The 15,852-nt window shown below is 42.8% G+C and overlaps 1 protein-coding gene across 1 annotated transcript in view; it reads left to right on the forward strand.

Moving 5' to 3' along the window:
- Positions 1 to 766: 766 nt before the first annotated feature.
- Positions 767 to 15,852, forward strand: part of LOC147733202 (mucin-2-like) — a 1,332,790-nt gene continuing 1,317,704 nt past the window's right edge. Inside the window, exon 1 of the mRNA XM_086957736.1 lies at positions 767 to 848. The gene's annotated coding sequence lies outside the window, so the exon portion shown is untranslated. The remainder of the gene's footprint in view (positions 849 to 15,852) is intronic.

Raw genomic sequence — 15,852 nt, forward strand, 5'->3', positions numbered from 1 at the left:
AGGTGTGAATACACAGTAACCCTAAGTGTAAAGTGCATAGTTGTGAAAATAGCAATACAAAACATAAGATAAGCTGTGCCACCACCACCTCTGCCAAATTGCATTAGCTGTCAAATGTTGTCACTTCCTTTGGAAGTTGTTGCTTTACCTTGAAGACGGGTTGGGTCAGAATACAAGTACATAGAGACAGCAATTCGATGTTTAATTCTAACACATAGTTAAATGGGGAGTTTGCTCGCAAAAAGTAAGGTCCAAGGAGTATCAATCAACCTATCATGTCTTTGGTCAGAATGAGGGATGACTGGGGGAAACAGACCTGAAATTACGAATTCCTCACTTTTCCTAGTAACTCATTTCTCAAAGAATTCTTAGGATACAAAGGGTATTAATTAGACTTGTGGTATCGTTTCCTCTGGGGTGTAGAATTAACACCCCCGCATTCAATGAGGCTCTTCACAGTAGAAGTCTCTTGAGAAGCATCAGAAATGATGCAAAGACACAAATTCTGTAGCTATGTTTCGGCAAAAGGCAATTGATCTCATCATTGTTTCAATGAAGGAACAAACTGGATGGTAGCAGTGTCTAGACTGCACATAATATTTTAATGTTTAAGATTCAGTGAATTTAGTCTGATTTGGTTCATTCTCAGATTGTGTCACTACATCGTAATTCAGGATAAAAGCTGACGTATAAGTTTTAGAAATTGGACTTTAGTGCATTAGACTTCTGATTTCAATCTATTATATCATTTGATTTTCCAGCTCAAGTTAGAAAATGCCTTGCACCCGGCAAATTTAGTCAGAATTCAACGAACTATGACATTGAAGATGGCCAGCGGACCATAACTCGTGAGTGCTTTATATTTTAAATTATTTGCTTTTACTAACTACTTTTTACCTAAAATCTTCTCAGCACATTGTGTATATATTAGCTTATAGAGTTTGTTAGGAATGAGTGAGCGGAAAGGTATAGGTTTAGTGATATATGTGGCTTTTACTTTTATTGATTCAGTGCTGTACACTCATTAACAGCCTCTTAGGAGGCCTCTTTCACACATAGGGGGATACATTCAAGGCTTAACGCCTCACTCCACCTCTTCTGAAACGCAAGGCTTCACCATATTTACAAGGATATGCCTTGCGTTTCCACCTGCTCTGGCACTACATTTAGCAGTGTAGCGCTAGCACAAGCACCCTTGCACTGGAGTTCAAGGGTGTCTGCGTGCAGGGGAAAGATTGTTTTTGTACAGGAAGGCTGACCTTCCTGTACAAAAACAATCTTTAAATACCGTTTTGTCACTTCTATGTGTGTTGCTTAATGCAGCTCACATGGAAGTCACAAAATGGCATTTTTTTAAAGACTGATTATGTACATGAAGGAAGACCTTCCTGTACATAAACAATCCAAGGTATTTTGCTTTTTCCATGTGTGCTGTACAAGGCAGCAAACATGCAAAAAGAGAAAACCAGGGGAAATAATACATTTCTCCTTGTTTCATCAACTTAAGACCAAAATTACTATAAAGCTTGATAATGACCTATTGATCATCTATGGTTTTCCTCACATCTATGGTGGTTGCCGCCACCAACAAATCCATAGCCACCATTGAAACGTATTTTAATATTTAGCTAGTATTAGAAAACGTTAGAAGGGAGGTGTTTCTTAAAACTCCCAAACATGTTGCAGAGTTTAGCGGTATGGTTAAATTAAGAAGGGTTTTAAGCACAGTACAACATATCAACTGCTCCATCAACTCCACTACCTTCCCGGAAGATTGAAAACATGCAAAGATCAACACCCTGCTGAAAAATCCCTCTGCTGACCCGATGGTACTCAAGAACTTTTGACCCATCTTTCTGCTCCTGTTCCAAGCCAAGGTCATCGAGAAGGCCATCAACTCCCAACTTTCCAAGTTAATTTAGGTGAACCACGTACTGGACCTCTCCCAATTCAGCTTACAAAGGAACCATAGCACTGAGATCGCACTCCTAGCTGCCACAGATGACATTGGCACCATCCTCGATCAAGGCTCATCCTCCTGGACCTCTCGGCCACCGTCGATACTCTCTCCCACCGCACCCTATGCAAAAGACTCTATGATGCCGGTATCTGCAACAAAGCCCTGGAATGGTTCCACTCCTTCCACCCCGGCAGAACACAGAGTCAGATTACCACCATGTTACTCTGAACCCACAGACATCAGCTGCGGAGTGCCTCAGTCTTTCTTCCTGAGCCACACACTCTTCAACATCTACATGACCCCACTCGCAGCCATCATCAGGAACCACAGACTCAACATTATCTACTATGCTAATGACACCCAGCTGATTTTCTTCCTCACCAATGAACCCAAAGTCAACATGAACACCATCCACAACAGGAGTAAGTCTATCTCCACCTGGATGAAGTACAGCTGACCTAAGCTCAACTCACTCGCCTGTGACAAATCCTAGTGGCTCACAGCACTTGGAACCCTCACCACACCCACAGACCATGCAAAAACCATATGCATCATCCTAGAATCTTTGCTCACCATGAACAGCCAAATCAATGCCGTCTCATCATCCTACTTCAACTCACTATCCCTGCTTCAAAATATCTTCAAGTGGATCCCCACCGAGTCCAGAAAGACAGTCACCCACCCACTCATCAGCAGCAGACTTAACTACGACAACACACTCTACACCAGCATCAACCAGAAACGCCTCAATAAACTGCAGAACATCCAGAATGCCTCCGCTAGACTCATCCTGAACATCCCTTGCTGCAGCCACATCGCTGGTCATCTGAGAGACCTCCACTGGCTCCCAGTAAACAAAAGTATCACCTTCAAGCTCCTTACACATGCCTACAAAGCCCTACATTACACAGGAGAAAGATTTTTCTCCTGCCTCACAGCAAAGACCTCAGGCAATCACATTCACTGCCTCAATTCAGGAAGGAGCTCAAGAAGTGGGTCTTGACTGAACCGCAGTGCCCTCAAAGGATCAACAGTGTAACCCCAGCACTTACAGGGTCTTTAAAAGACACTTGAGTGATCGATTGATTGAATGATGCTCTTTTTGAAGACAAGGAGCTGGATGGTGACAATAAAGTTTTTGTAAAAAAAACACGCTTTGCAACCGGAAGTAGATAGTTTGACCACCTAGGGCGTATACCTCAGACCTTTTCTTCAGGATAAACTGCTCATCAACGGTTTCCATCTTAAGATTAAACTTAACCGCAATAAGGACTCGTTCTGTCTCATCAGTGGGGATGCATGACAGTTTAAAATGGTCATATTGTCTGCTAGTTTATTTGTAAGAAAGTGAAAGTATCCCCAAATGTCAGACTGGCTCGCACAGAAGCTTTACATCTCTCAAACGCCATATACGCTGTTGAAAGAGTAGCCCTGAAGATATTAAGTAACCTTAGCCAGTACTAGATTAACCCACCAGCAAAATTTAATTTTAGGGCAACTATTGAAAGCTATTTTCATAAGTTTTGTTAATTACACAGTTTTTAGTGGTCTCTATTCCTCAACCCCCTTCAATTTCAAGACATCAACTGTACAGTACTGTTCCATCAGGAGGATGTAATTCCCGCAAAACCATACACACCCAGGCTTGGGGATGCTTACTTCATTAGGGACTATCTAGGCTTGATTTTTATAACCGGGAAGCACCTGTATGACTCAGGAGTTGATGCCTCAAGATAAGGCTAGAGAGCAGACTACACATTGTTCACTTTCGATCTGACTCCTGAGATGGAAGACAAATGCAACTATAACTTGAACAAAATGGAAATCTTAAAGCTGAAATATGTTTCAGGCAGCCTTTGGCTACAAATGTGAACATGGTTGTATTTTCTGCATTCAGCAACATCATACAGATCAACCATTTCTGGCAGATTTTGTTTGTTTAAAATATTGTAAAATAGGCACAGTTCAGATTCGGGATTTCTTAAGCTGTCATAAATACACTACGAAATACTTTGTGGGTCTTTTTCCAAGCACCACTGTACCTGGTTAAATAGGGGCCGAAATACCCAGCACACTTGCCTTTAACAAAGATCTGCACTACATGGAAGGAAGTCACTGGGCGGCCCTGTTTTTAGATAAGACAAATTTACTGTGTTTGACAGTGCATCAGCATTCCCCGAGCATCTATACAAAACCTATATTCAAATATGTGAAAAAAGCTGCTGCGAGGGTTGACTATAACAAAATACAGGTACAGAATTCTCTCGCTGTTACATGTGGTAAGCATTGTATATATTTTATACACAAAATGTCCATGGGTATGACGTTTAGAATTTTTTTACTCTATATTTGAACAACCTATTTAAGAATGACCAAGTTGTTGTAAATTATGTCAAAGAAAAATCTAGGAGTACATCAACTATTTTTAAAACAGAATACGCTGTTTGTCAACAAGCATTAAGCTGTGTAACATTTCTTATGTGAAATGATGAATGTCTTAAATAAAAAAGAAAAACTTGAATACAACTAAGCATCTTTGTTCTGATGCAATGGAGCCCATTTAAAATGTGACAGACTACATTAAAAAGATAAAATGTTTATTTACGGAACAGTTTTCGTAGTACAAGCAACACACTGATAAACTTTATTAAACAGATAAAAGAAGAAAAAGTATAATGTTAACTATGGCAATACTATACATGCCAACACATGCCAACACACGCGCACAAATACAATGGTTCAAAAATCAGAAGAAACATTAGAGATGTAACCACATATCCATTTTGGACAATGTCTTGTAAGGGTCCAGAGGTTTAGATGTGGTGCTCGATTCAGGGGATAGCCGGGGAAAGAAAGAAGATGTTGTCATCTTAGGGCAGGGGTTAAAAACAATAGGTGTCAGACCTGGGGGGGCTCTAAGGCTCTAAGGCAGATCTTTCAAACTTTCAAGTTGCCACCTGTGTTTTTGCATTACAGACAATTGTCAAAGGAAAACAGAAACTGTTCCCAACTTTCTGGAGTGATAGTGTTTTGGGGTGACAAAAAAACTTTGACTAGGATGTACATGTGGGAGACAACAACTGGCTGACCTTTGTAGAGGAATAAGACAGACATTCACCTCTCTCTTTCCATGAGGCCAGGTCTTTTGAAGCTGACATTTTACGTAGCAACATTTATGCAGAAACTGTAGATGAGCGGGGCAAGATGGCCGCTTAGCGCTGTAGAGTGAAGTCACACATCACTCTCTCTCTCCTGCCTAAAGATCGAGATGCTGGTATTCTGAATGCTGATATTCAGTTATTTGATGGGCTGACTCTCAGTATCACAGGCGGTGGCATTGGTGATAGGGGAAGAGAGTGTCGGATCAAACAAGTGGCTCTATCAGTTCTGCAAGGTTGGAGGAAATACTGGAGGAGCATAGTCAGAGCCATTCTACACCCTGTGCGATGTCACAATGCACAAAGCAGGATAAGGAGAAGGAGAAACCGCCGATTACAACCGGTACGACTAAAGGTCCGGTACTACGAGACGGCTCAGGCCCAGGAGCAATACCAAAGATGCCACTTACAAACAAGAAACAGAACCCTGCATCCAGTGTACTATCAAAGGCTCAGCAGAAGAAAGCAGAGAGAGCCGAAATGAAACCGGAGTCAAGGCTGACCGTGGCTGGAGCGAGCAAAGCGCAAAAAGAGATACAGCAGGATGTCGCCTTAAACGGGAAAGAAACACACAGACCGCAACGGGTAAACCCCCCCCACAAAGATGTAATCGCTATGAGACAGCCTACCTTAACGGAGTTTTTTTCGACCAAAGTATTCCCCAACCCCCCAACTCTAGACGAGGAGACAGCCGGCGGCTGAATCATCTAGCCGTGCTGAACGCGGAAACGGAGAAAGCCGTCCTCGAGGACGCAAGCGTCGCAGTTGCCGGGCAACTGGCAGAAACGTCCAAAATTACCAAGCATCTCGCGGGAAACGCCGGCCTCGCAGAAAAGGAGAGGACTATACCCACGGTGAGCGGGGGAGAGACGGGGGGGACTGGAGATGCTTTGGGGGCACTTGAAAGGCAGAATAATACACAAATGCTAGATGCCTTACTGTCAGTTGAAGCAGGGCTAAATATCGACAACTATCAGACTCAGAATTCAAAATGGGGGAGCTTGTTAAGTCTAGACTCTCAGCAAGAGCAAGAACGGGCCGGGAGCAAAGGAACCAGAGGAGGCTCTCCCGAGTTCTTTTCTGTTAACGAAGGGTCAGACTCTACCGATATAAGTGACCATGAGGGGGAAAGCTCGACGGATGTGACTACAGGTTCAGATACAAGCAGAGGCTCCAGGGACAAAAGCACACAAAAGAAAAAGAAACTGGGAGCAAGACGTAAGGGGGGGGTCCCTGGGCAGCATGAATAAAAAGCTATCATGGGATTACTCAGCCACCTCTGGGGTATACCAAGAAAGCGGTCAAGGAGATGGGGCAAGTGGAGTGCCGACACTAAGGCCTATACCCCAGAATGTAACAATGGAGCTGATGTTTAGTACATTAAAGCAGATACAGTCTGAGGCTAGGTCGGAAAGTCGGTGAGCAAGGCGAGATACAAAACAAATTCAAGCATCACTCAGAAAGATAAATAAAAAGCATGAAGAAGTAGAGGAGAGGGTCTCCCAAGGGGAAGAGCGAACTGGGAGATTGGAAGATGAGTCAACGGATTGGCAGGATTTCAAAAATGAGCAAGGAAAGATTGTGGAAGATCTCCAATGGGAAATTGAAGACTTTGAAAACTGCCAAAGGCGGAATAATGTGAGACTCCATGGACTAGAAGAAGGGGTGGAAGGGCAAGATCCGAGAGGGTATGTTATTAAACTCTTGAAGGGGGCCTTCCCTGAGTCCCAGTGGCAGTGGGAGACGGAAGTCCAGAGAGCTCCTAGATTTCAACTAACTGCGAAGAAGAAACGAGGGGGCCAACAAGATGTACTACCTAGGGCAATGCTTGTGTTCTTAGGGAATTTTCTCGCAAGACAGGAGATCATGGATAGAGCCAGGCCGGATTCTAGGAAAACATATGATGGTTTTACATGTTTTGCTAGGCCTGACTTCTGTCACGTAACAGTAGAGAGAATATGGAAGCTAAGGCAACTGATTACCCCTTTTCAGAAGCAAGGTGCAGAGGCATACTTATTGTACCCAGCAAGATTAAAGATTATCAATGGAGGGCAGACCAGGATGTTTTTCTCGGAAATCAAGGCAGGGGAATTCCTAGCAGAACTTACCGAGCAGCATAGGGGGAGGAATAATAGAAGGAGAAGCCCAGCTAAAACACCATAGGATACATATAGTTTACCAGCGTGAAATGAACAGGATAAGGTAGTAGGTATGGGTAGGAGAGAGAGGCGACACTACAGCCTATAGAGGCTATACATAGGTCATATTTGACCTGTTTGCCTGTAGAAGGGGGGGGTGGGATCTCAGAGGGAGGGGGAGGACAGGGGGGCAGGGGGAGAAGGGTGAATGTTTGGTAAATACAGCACACGAGGAGGAATTACACAGACACAATGTTTTTGGGGTAAAAGTATTGCACACAAGGGCTGATGGGAGGATCAACTGGAATATCAGTAAGGAAAGGCATAATAATTTGAGATGGCATTAAGGATTGCCTCTATAAATATCTGCAGGTTAAATGATGGGGGGAAGAGACAGAAAGTGGCTGCTATGTTAAGAATGCTGAAATTAGACATAGTTTTCTTCAGGAGACGCACATAGAGGGAAACAGTAAATATGTGTTAGATCAAATGGGCTTTGAGGTACTAGCACACACCAGACAAGAATCTAAGACAAGGGGGGTGGCCATATTAGCTAAGAAGGGGGCCTTCAAAACTAAAAGAAAAAAAGAGGATCAATGGGGGAGATGGGTTATGATTGAGGGAGAATCAGCGGCAGGATGTTGTACTATTGCTTCTGTCTACGGCTCCACAGATGATGACCCAGAGGTTTTTGAATTTTTAGACCAGGAGCATTCATTGTGGCTGGAACCGATCATATGTTGTGGGGATTTTAATATTAATGGTTTGACGGGCTTGGGTATGACGGGAGGGGGGATATATGCGGAAGGAAGAAGAAAATTTGTAAAGCTATATGTAATCTAGCGTATCATAACGCACTAGTTGATGTGTGGGCTCAGAAATACCCACCTGGGATGGGGAGCACATATTATTCGGCTCCACACGGGATGGTGGCTAGACTAGATTACTTTTTGATCTCTAGTTCTTTGTTAGGTGGTAGTCAGCTGGAGAGGCTCCCTAGGATATTATTGGATCATGATCCACTTGTGCTAACTCTCCCACAGGTTACTGGGGGGGAAAGAAAGCCTTACACCTGGACTTTTGAGAGAGGGCTTTTAAAAGAAGAAAATTATGTGAAGAGAATGCGAATTTGGACTAGACAATTGTGGGAGATTAACAGAGGCTCAACCTCAGCTGGTACTATCTGGGATGCCTTTAAGGCCGGTATCAGGGGGAAGACCCTTTGTTACACGCTTCAAAGGACTAAGAAGGAGAAAGCCGAAATGGATACAAAGTTAAGGGACTTAGCAGACCTAGAAGACAGCTTAAGTTTAGCCATCTCTAACCAAGACCCATTGGAAGACTTATTATTAAATATAGAGATGAATAAAGCAGATGCAAGCGAGAGCATAGTTAGGAGAATGGCAGCTAACTACCTAGCCAAAAGGGAGAAATGCTATGAGTACAACGAGAGAATAGGCCATCTCCTAGCAATCCGGACTAGACAAAACCTAGCGGCAGGGGAAATAAAGGAAATAAAGAATGAGGCGGGAGTCTTAGTAAATAAGGTAGCAGATGTACAGGAGGTCTTTAGGAAATTCTACGCCACGCTCTACGAACAGACCCTTAGTAATACAAAACTGGAAATCATGGAGTATCTGAAGGACATATCACATGTAGTGTTACAGGACGAGGAGAAGGAAAAGCTAGATCTCATATTTACAGCACAAGAAGTACAGGGAGCGGTGAATAACCTTCCCTCTGGGAAAGCCACAGGCCCGGACCAAATCCCAGCAGAATTTTACAAAACATTTTGGGATACACTGGGGAACGATATGCATGAGACTCTCATGCAGGCACAGACACGAAAATCAGTTCCACAATCCTGGGCAGGGGCGGATATCATTGTGATACTCAAGAAGAACAAATCCCCGCTAGAGCCAGGGTCTTATCGACCGATAACGCTTATGAACGCGGATGCAAACATCTACTCTAAAACTCTAGCACAAAGGTTAAGTAGGATTATAGAGCACTTAGTTAGTACATCGCTGCACGGGTTTATCCCAGGGAAGGGGACTATACAGCACACGAGGCAAAAGATCACTATTTTAGATGCTATGGAGATTGCAGGGGACCCTGTCATGGCTGTATTCCTGGACGCGGAGAAGGCCTTCGACAGGGTCTCCTGGAACTACCTGTGGGAGGTAATGGGGTGGTTTGGGATTGCAATGGGTATATTAAGGCAATCCAGACATTATACTCAGACCCTACTGCTAGAATAAGAATTAACAAAGGCTACACTGAGGCAGTGCATATAAAGCGTGGGACAAGACAGGGATGCTCAGCATCTCCGCTTCTGTTCGCCCTGTATATTGACCCTATTTTGCGTAGACTGGAAAAAAACTATATGATTTCTCCAATTAAACTACATGGTATAAGTTACAAAGTATTCGCGTATGCGGACGATGTGGCCATTATTACAAATAATCCAGAAAGGGCTCTCCCGGAGATAGAGAGGGAGGCAATAGGTTTTGGAGCAATTTCAGGATACCGGATTAATAGAGAGAAAACGCAAATAGTTCAGAATAGCTTCATGACATATCAAGACACCAGAGTGGTCGATGAAGCAACATATTTAGAAATAAAAGTCACTGCAGATCTAGACAGTCTGGTTGAGCTTAATATGAGACCCCTATTAAATAAAGTAAAGGAAAATACAGAAAGGATACATAAACTACACTTGACCCTGATGGGTCGTATAAACGTGGTTAAAATGATCACATTCCCAAAGTTTTTGTACTTGTTTAGAGCCATTCCATTGTTTTTTGACCATTTATGGTTCAACAAAATAGAAGCAATAGTAAACAACTTTTTTGGGCACAGGGTAAGACCAGGAGAGCCTATTGACACCTTATACTAGGGGGTATGGGGGGCACCTGATTTTAGGCTCTATTACTGGGCTGTAGCTATGCAGTATTTCCAGGGGATAATTGGGAGCGGGGGAACAGAGCAAAGGGACGCCACACCTGGATTCACTAATGTATATACTGCACTGCTGGGTGACGGGGCTGAGAACGGGTTTCTGAATACAATTGATTTTAGCTATTTCAAACACACAAGATTTAAGACTTTACAAGCTGCTTATAACATATGGAAGGCAATCTAAAAAAAAATGGGCTTAGGTAGGTACAATAGTTATACACGTCTGTATACGAATGATTCTTTACCTGGAGATACTTTTAGGGATTCGGTTATGAGGGATTGGGACAATAAAGGGATTAAGAAGATTGGGAAATTCATGGACCAACAGGGGGGGGAATCCTACAGTTCCATGAGCTCCAAATAAAATTTAAGGTAGCAAGTAATAGCTTCTTTAAATATCTTCAGATAAGAAGTTATCTCTTAAATAAACAGGGGGTTGCACTGGGCTTTGGTACTTGTCGCATAATGGACTACATAGAGCGCTGCACTTACTGCACAATCCAACAGTTAAACGCAGAACTGTGTGCATATAAAAGCGGCAACAGGGATAAATATGCCAAGAAGTGAGCGGAAAAAGTGGGATTATAGCCGGAGGGATTTCAGCTGTCCTTAGATTTGGGACGTACAGTGTTATGCTCAGTAACTTTACAGTCACAGTATTATAAGAACCTGTATTCGCTCTATCATACCCCAGCTAGAATTGCACAATGGGGAGGCAACACGGGAATAACATGCCCACGCTGCGATTCAACGAATGCAGACATTATTCACATGTTCTCACAATGCCCACAATTGTATTCTTTAAAAAACGATATCGAGAATTTTACTGATGCGTCACTGGGTCTAAAAATTAAGCTTTCAGATGAGTTATTATTGCAGGGGGTGCTGGTAGGGACAGTGGATATCACTACGGAGTTTATGTTCATGGTAACTGCAGTTTATCGAATATGTATCGCAACATCATGGCTCGACAGGGTTCCACCAACCTTCCAATTCTGGATTGCTAGGTTACTGTCAACTTATTATTTGGAAAAAGCAATATATGACAGAAAGGGACTAAGAGCTAGAACTCTGGGCAGGAAGATATGGCAACCTGTAGCAAACTGGAAAAATGTGTTGTTTAACCGGGAGGTGGCCGCTGCTGCTATTGTCAATACACTTGACGTTACCGTTTGAAGAAAAAAAATGTAATCTTTGTTTTTTTTAATGTTTTTTGTTCTTTGTTGTGTAATGAATTAACTTGTAAATATTTGTGTCAGTACTGTAATGATATAAACTGTATAAGTGTGCTGTAACTTTTATTGGATCTCTTGGGAAAAATGTTATAAAATTTCTTATAAAAAAAAAAGAAAAAAAGAAAAAAAGGAAAACAGAAACTGTTCCCAACTTTCTGGAGTGATAGTGTTTTGGGGTGACAAAGGATGTGCATGTGGGAGACAACAACTGGCTGACCTTTGTAGAGGAATGAGAGAGACATTCACCTCTCTCTTTCCATGAGGCCAGGTCTTTTGAAGCTGACATTTTACGTAGCATCATTTATGCAGGCCCTCGGTACAGATGACTTATACTTTTTACAAGTTCTTCAATAATGTTGTCTGAGGAAAATGGGGGTTCTTGAGGGGTTAAAGGGGGTTGTTGAGGCTCTTCAGAATCAAGGGCATAAAGAGTCAAACTGTTTTTTAATCATTTTCTTGCCTGTAATATTTTTAAAAGTTTTGAAGAGCGATGCATTGAGGACCTGCTCTGTCATAAGGTTTTAAATCAGTACGGTTTAAAAATGTTCCTAATCTAGGCATTCAGGTGATGTGTCTCATTTTTTCAGCTATCCCAGGCATTTCCCATAGACATCCTCAACTGTTCCAGCTATTGCTGTGGTACCAAGTACATCTTTTGGGCATACTCCATAAGTTCCTGCTTAGGAGGGTGAAAATTAGTGGTAAATCTATGCACAACAAAGAACCTATAAAACCTCCCGACTGCTTTAACAGTTTCTTCTTAGAAATGTACGAAGCCTGTATAGTACTGAGCTTCTTGATAAGATGGTGTTTCTTCTTCAATGCATAGACCTCAGATAAAGGGACATTTCCTTGTAGGATGCTTAGGGCAATTTCTGAATTTGCTGCCAGTAAATCGACCGAAGCCGCACACAGGATGTCCTTTATTTGCTGAGGGCTAACTGTGACTAGCATTTCTAGGAGGGCTAGATTATGGTGCAGATGCACCAAAATGGTCAATACCTGGTACTATAGGTTGTAGAGTGTACATGTTACTGGAGTCTCTTTAACAATTCATTTTATAGGCTTTGAACTTGGTTTTAAGGGGCAGATTTACGAGCCCCTTGCGCCACGTTTACGCCGCTGTTGCGTCACGCAAGGCGGCGTAAACGTGGCGCATCCCTACGAGGCATTTACAACGTGACGCATCTATGGAGATGCGTCACGGTGTAAGGCCCTGCGCCACATGAAACCTGCGTCAGGTTTCATGTAGGCGTTCCGGTGCAGGGGGGGGGGCGTTCCGTCACAGGAACGCCCCTGGAAAGTGACTCAGTGAAATCTACAAGATTTCACTGAGTCACTTTCCCAAAGCTGCTACGTCAATTCCTTACGCTTGCTTGAAGCAGGCGTAAGGAGTGACGCACCATGTAATGTATGGGTGGCCCCTGTGCATTCCAGGAGTTGCGTCGCGCTTGCGACCCGACTCCAAGCCAAAAGATGCGTCACGCATATGCCCTTCATTGCACCATGGTGCGCCGCATTGTAAATGCGGCCCATCATGGGTGGCGCAAGGATGGATTTGCATGACGTATCTTACCTGGCGCATCTCTGCCGATTTGCAGAGATGCGTCAGGCAACGTAAATCTGCCCCTAAGTGTGTAAGCGATAGAAGGAGCAGGTAGGAAAATACCAGCATGCAGTCTGTAGTCTTCTAGAGTATTGAATTGTAAGTCTACCAGCAAGTAACAGTGAGGTTTCTTGGTAGTGTTGTTAAAGGCTTCAAAGAAAGACCTTGTTTCGTTATAATGGTCGTCTGTTGTTTGTCAAATCAAATAAAACCAGGTATAAGGCATTGATAGCTTTGGAATGACTGCTCTTACCCTTGTAAAACATGTTCTGCATGTTTTAACTTACGCTTTCACTATCTCAGGGTGAAACCCAACTTCTCTCTTATGGTTGTCTACAATCACCATGTTTACATAGCTTGTAGGTAACAATGCATCCTCTTTGAGATTGTGCTACATGCTTTCTACAAATTTGATGTGTGGAAACCTCAGGGAAAGTACTGTATAAAGATCTTGCCAGCATGAATAAAGTCAAAAATATTGGTAGGGGTCCTGGATAAAATTCTACGAGCATTTTCAAACAATTTCTTTATAAATTAGCTTTTTACCACAATTTTGGTGGCCTGCAACCTGGTGTCATGTGATCACTCAGTTATATAGGACGCTCAGGCGGAGCGTGGTGTTTACTATGTTTTTATTAGTTCAAAAGACAATGGGATATGGCACAGTCCTGGGAGGGATATCTCTAAACTTCTTTCCTAGCAGCCCAGCTGGGGAATGAAAAAGAGAAGGATAGGGAGGGGAGACATTGTCTTCATTTCCTTTTAGTGAATGAAGAGGCTTCTTCTGGCACACTGGTCCAATTCTTCTCCATAGATGTGAATAGATGGGATGCATTAGCAAAATACCAAATATATAAAAATTAGCCTACATCCCTCTTTTTTTACAAACCAGTTTGATGATAATAAATGAAAGTTCTGTTGTGGCCTACTTAGTCAGGGAAGTACAGTTCGTCCTCAAACTCTCGGGGTTCGCCCACAGGCCAATCAGCTAACACACTTAAGTCTGGCCAATCACCCTTATTTTCTTCCTGTGCTGTTTCAGTAGCAATGTAATCTTGTGGTATGAAATGTCGGTACATTTTATATTATGTTCAATCTCTCCACATTTTGAAGTGAGAGGCTGGTTCTTCTGATGTCAGAAGACACATTGGCTACTGAACAAGCCAGACACTTTAATACCAGTCTGCTGACCTCTGATGGTTGTTGTTTCTTCCCATAGTAATAGACCCATGTGTTATGATCTAGGTAGACATCTTTTGGGTCATCCAGAAAGCTTTGAACCATCCTCTGAATTGTCATTGGTGCTGCCACTTGCTCGACCTCAGTTGCCTTCAACTCTGCACTTGATGTAAGCCCTGCTACTTGAAACTAACCAATTGCAGGGGTTGGATCTGATTCTTCTGTTGCTGGTGTTGCCGGGGATGCTGATGATAGTGGTGTTGGCTGTGAGACAATAGCACTGCCCTCTCTGGATGTTGAAGGTTACACACCAGAACTTCTGCTTGGTCCTCCGACTTCCAGGCAATCGTCTTCCAGGTCTCTCACTTGATCAACAATCTAAATCTTGCAAAGTGATACTTCTCTTTCATACAAAGGAACCAAAGTAGACAGTATTTTTTGTACTGTGGATCAAGGATGGTGGCAAATATGTAGTCTTTGGATGACATGATCTCTCTTTCCACCCCTGAATTACCAACCTGGCGAAGGATTATGCTTAGAACCAACTCATGTGCTTCTTCATTAACCCTGGCAAAACTTTGCGCTACGTTTTGAAACTGGTCCTGTAGCAGGTGCAAAAACTTTACAGTGGGAGTAGTTGGCTAATTGTATTGTCCTCCTTGCTGACTTACCATGTAAAAATCTCAAAAGGAAGTACCATTTGTGTCAAGCACTTGACTAGTCCCAAATTGTCCACAACCATTGTCATGTTTTTCCCAGTTTTGGCCCCTCCTCTTTGAATGACATTAATGGTGATCAGTAATTACTGTTTGAACAGACATTGCAACATGTAGTAGGTTGAGTTCCTATGTGTTGGAACCTCCAGTATGAATGCTTTAACCATTACTCTATTAGCATGCTGAATGATCCTCAACTGCTACCAGACTTTGAAAAAAAGACTAATTAAGAGCAGATTATTTGACCGGTAGCCAGTATGTTGCTGGCTATTTTTTCTTTTTTGAGAAAATCCTGCAGAATCAGGTTGCTTTAATGCATCATACACAGGACCCTGAAATATCCATAAAATTATTCTGCCATGGCCTTGACTATATTACTGCCATTGTCCATGGCAATAAAACCAATTCAGAGACCTCTGGGTCGAATCCAAACACCTTGCTATTAAACTCTTCCAAGATGTTTGCAGCTGTGTGGAATTTCTCCACAGCAAACATTGCTACTGTTGCATGATGTTGAATGCCCATAAACCTTTCTTAAGAGCTGGGACATGCAGATAGCTGTTGCCTAAATCCCACAATAGAGATCCAGTGTGCAGTGATACACATACATATAATCAGCTGCTTGATAACTGGTTCATATTTCTGTCATCAGGTTAAAAACGTGAACAGCACTCTGCTACACATGTAGCCAATGAATTGAAGGACATCATAATGAAGCAATAGAACAGCAACTCTGATAAAATAGGTATGGATTAGAACTTCCAATTTCAGGCAGATGAAGAACATGGCCGCTTGCAAAAGCGTCTCCGCGACACAGTGTACTCCTGTCATCTACTAATGTGCTCCATCTTGTGAAGAGTATTAGGGGTCTGTCAAGGGACACTCCATCGTGGCGACAA

The sequence above is a fragment of the Lissotriton vulgaris genome, chromosome 2_1 (genome assembly GCF_964263255.1).
Source record: "Lissotriton vulgaris chromosome 2_1, aLisVul1.2, whole genome shotgun sequence".
NCBI classification, from domain to species: domain Eukaryota; kingdom Metazoa; phylum Chordata; class Amphibia; order Caudata; family Salamandridae; genus Lissotriton; species Lissotriton vulgaris.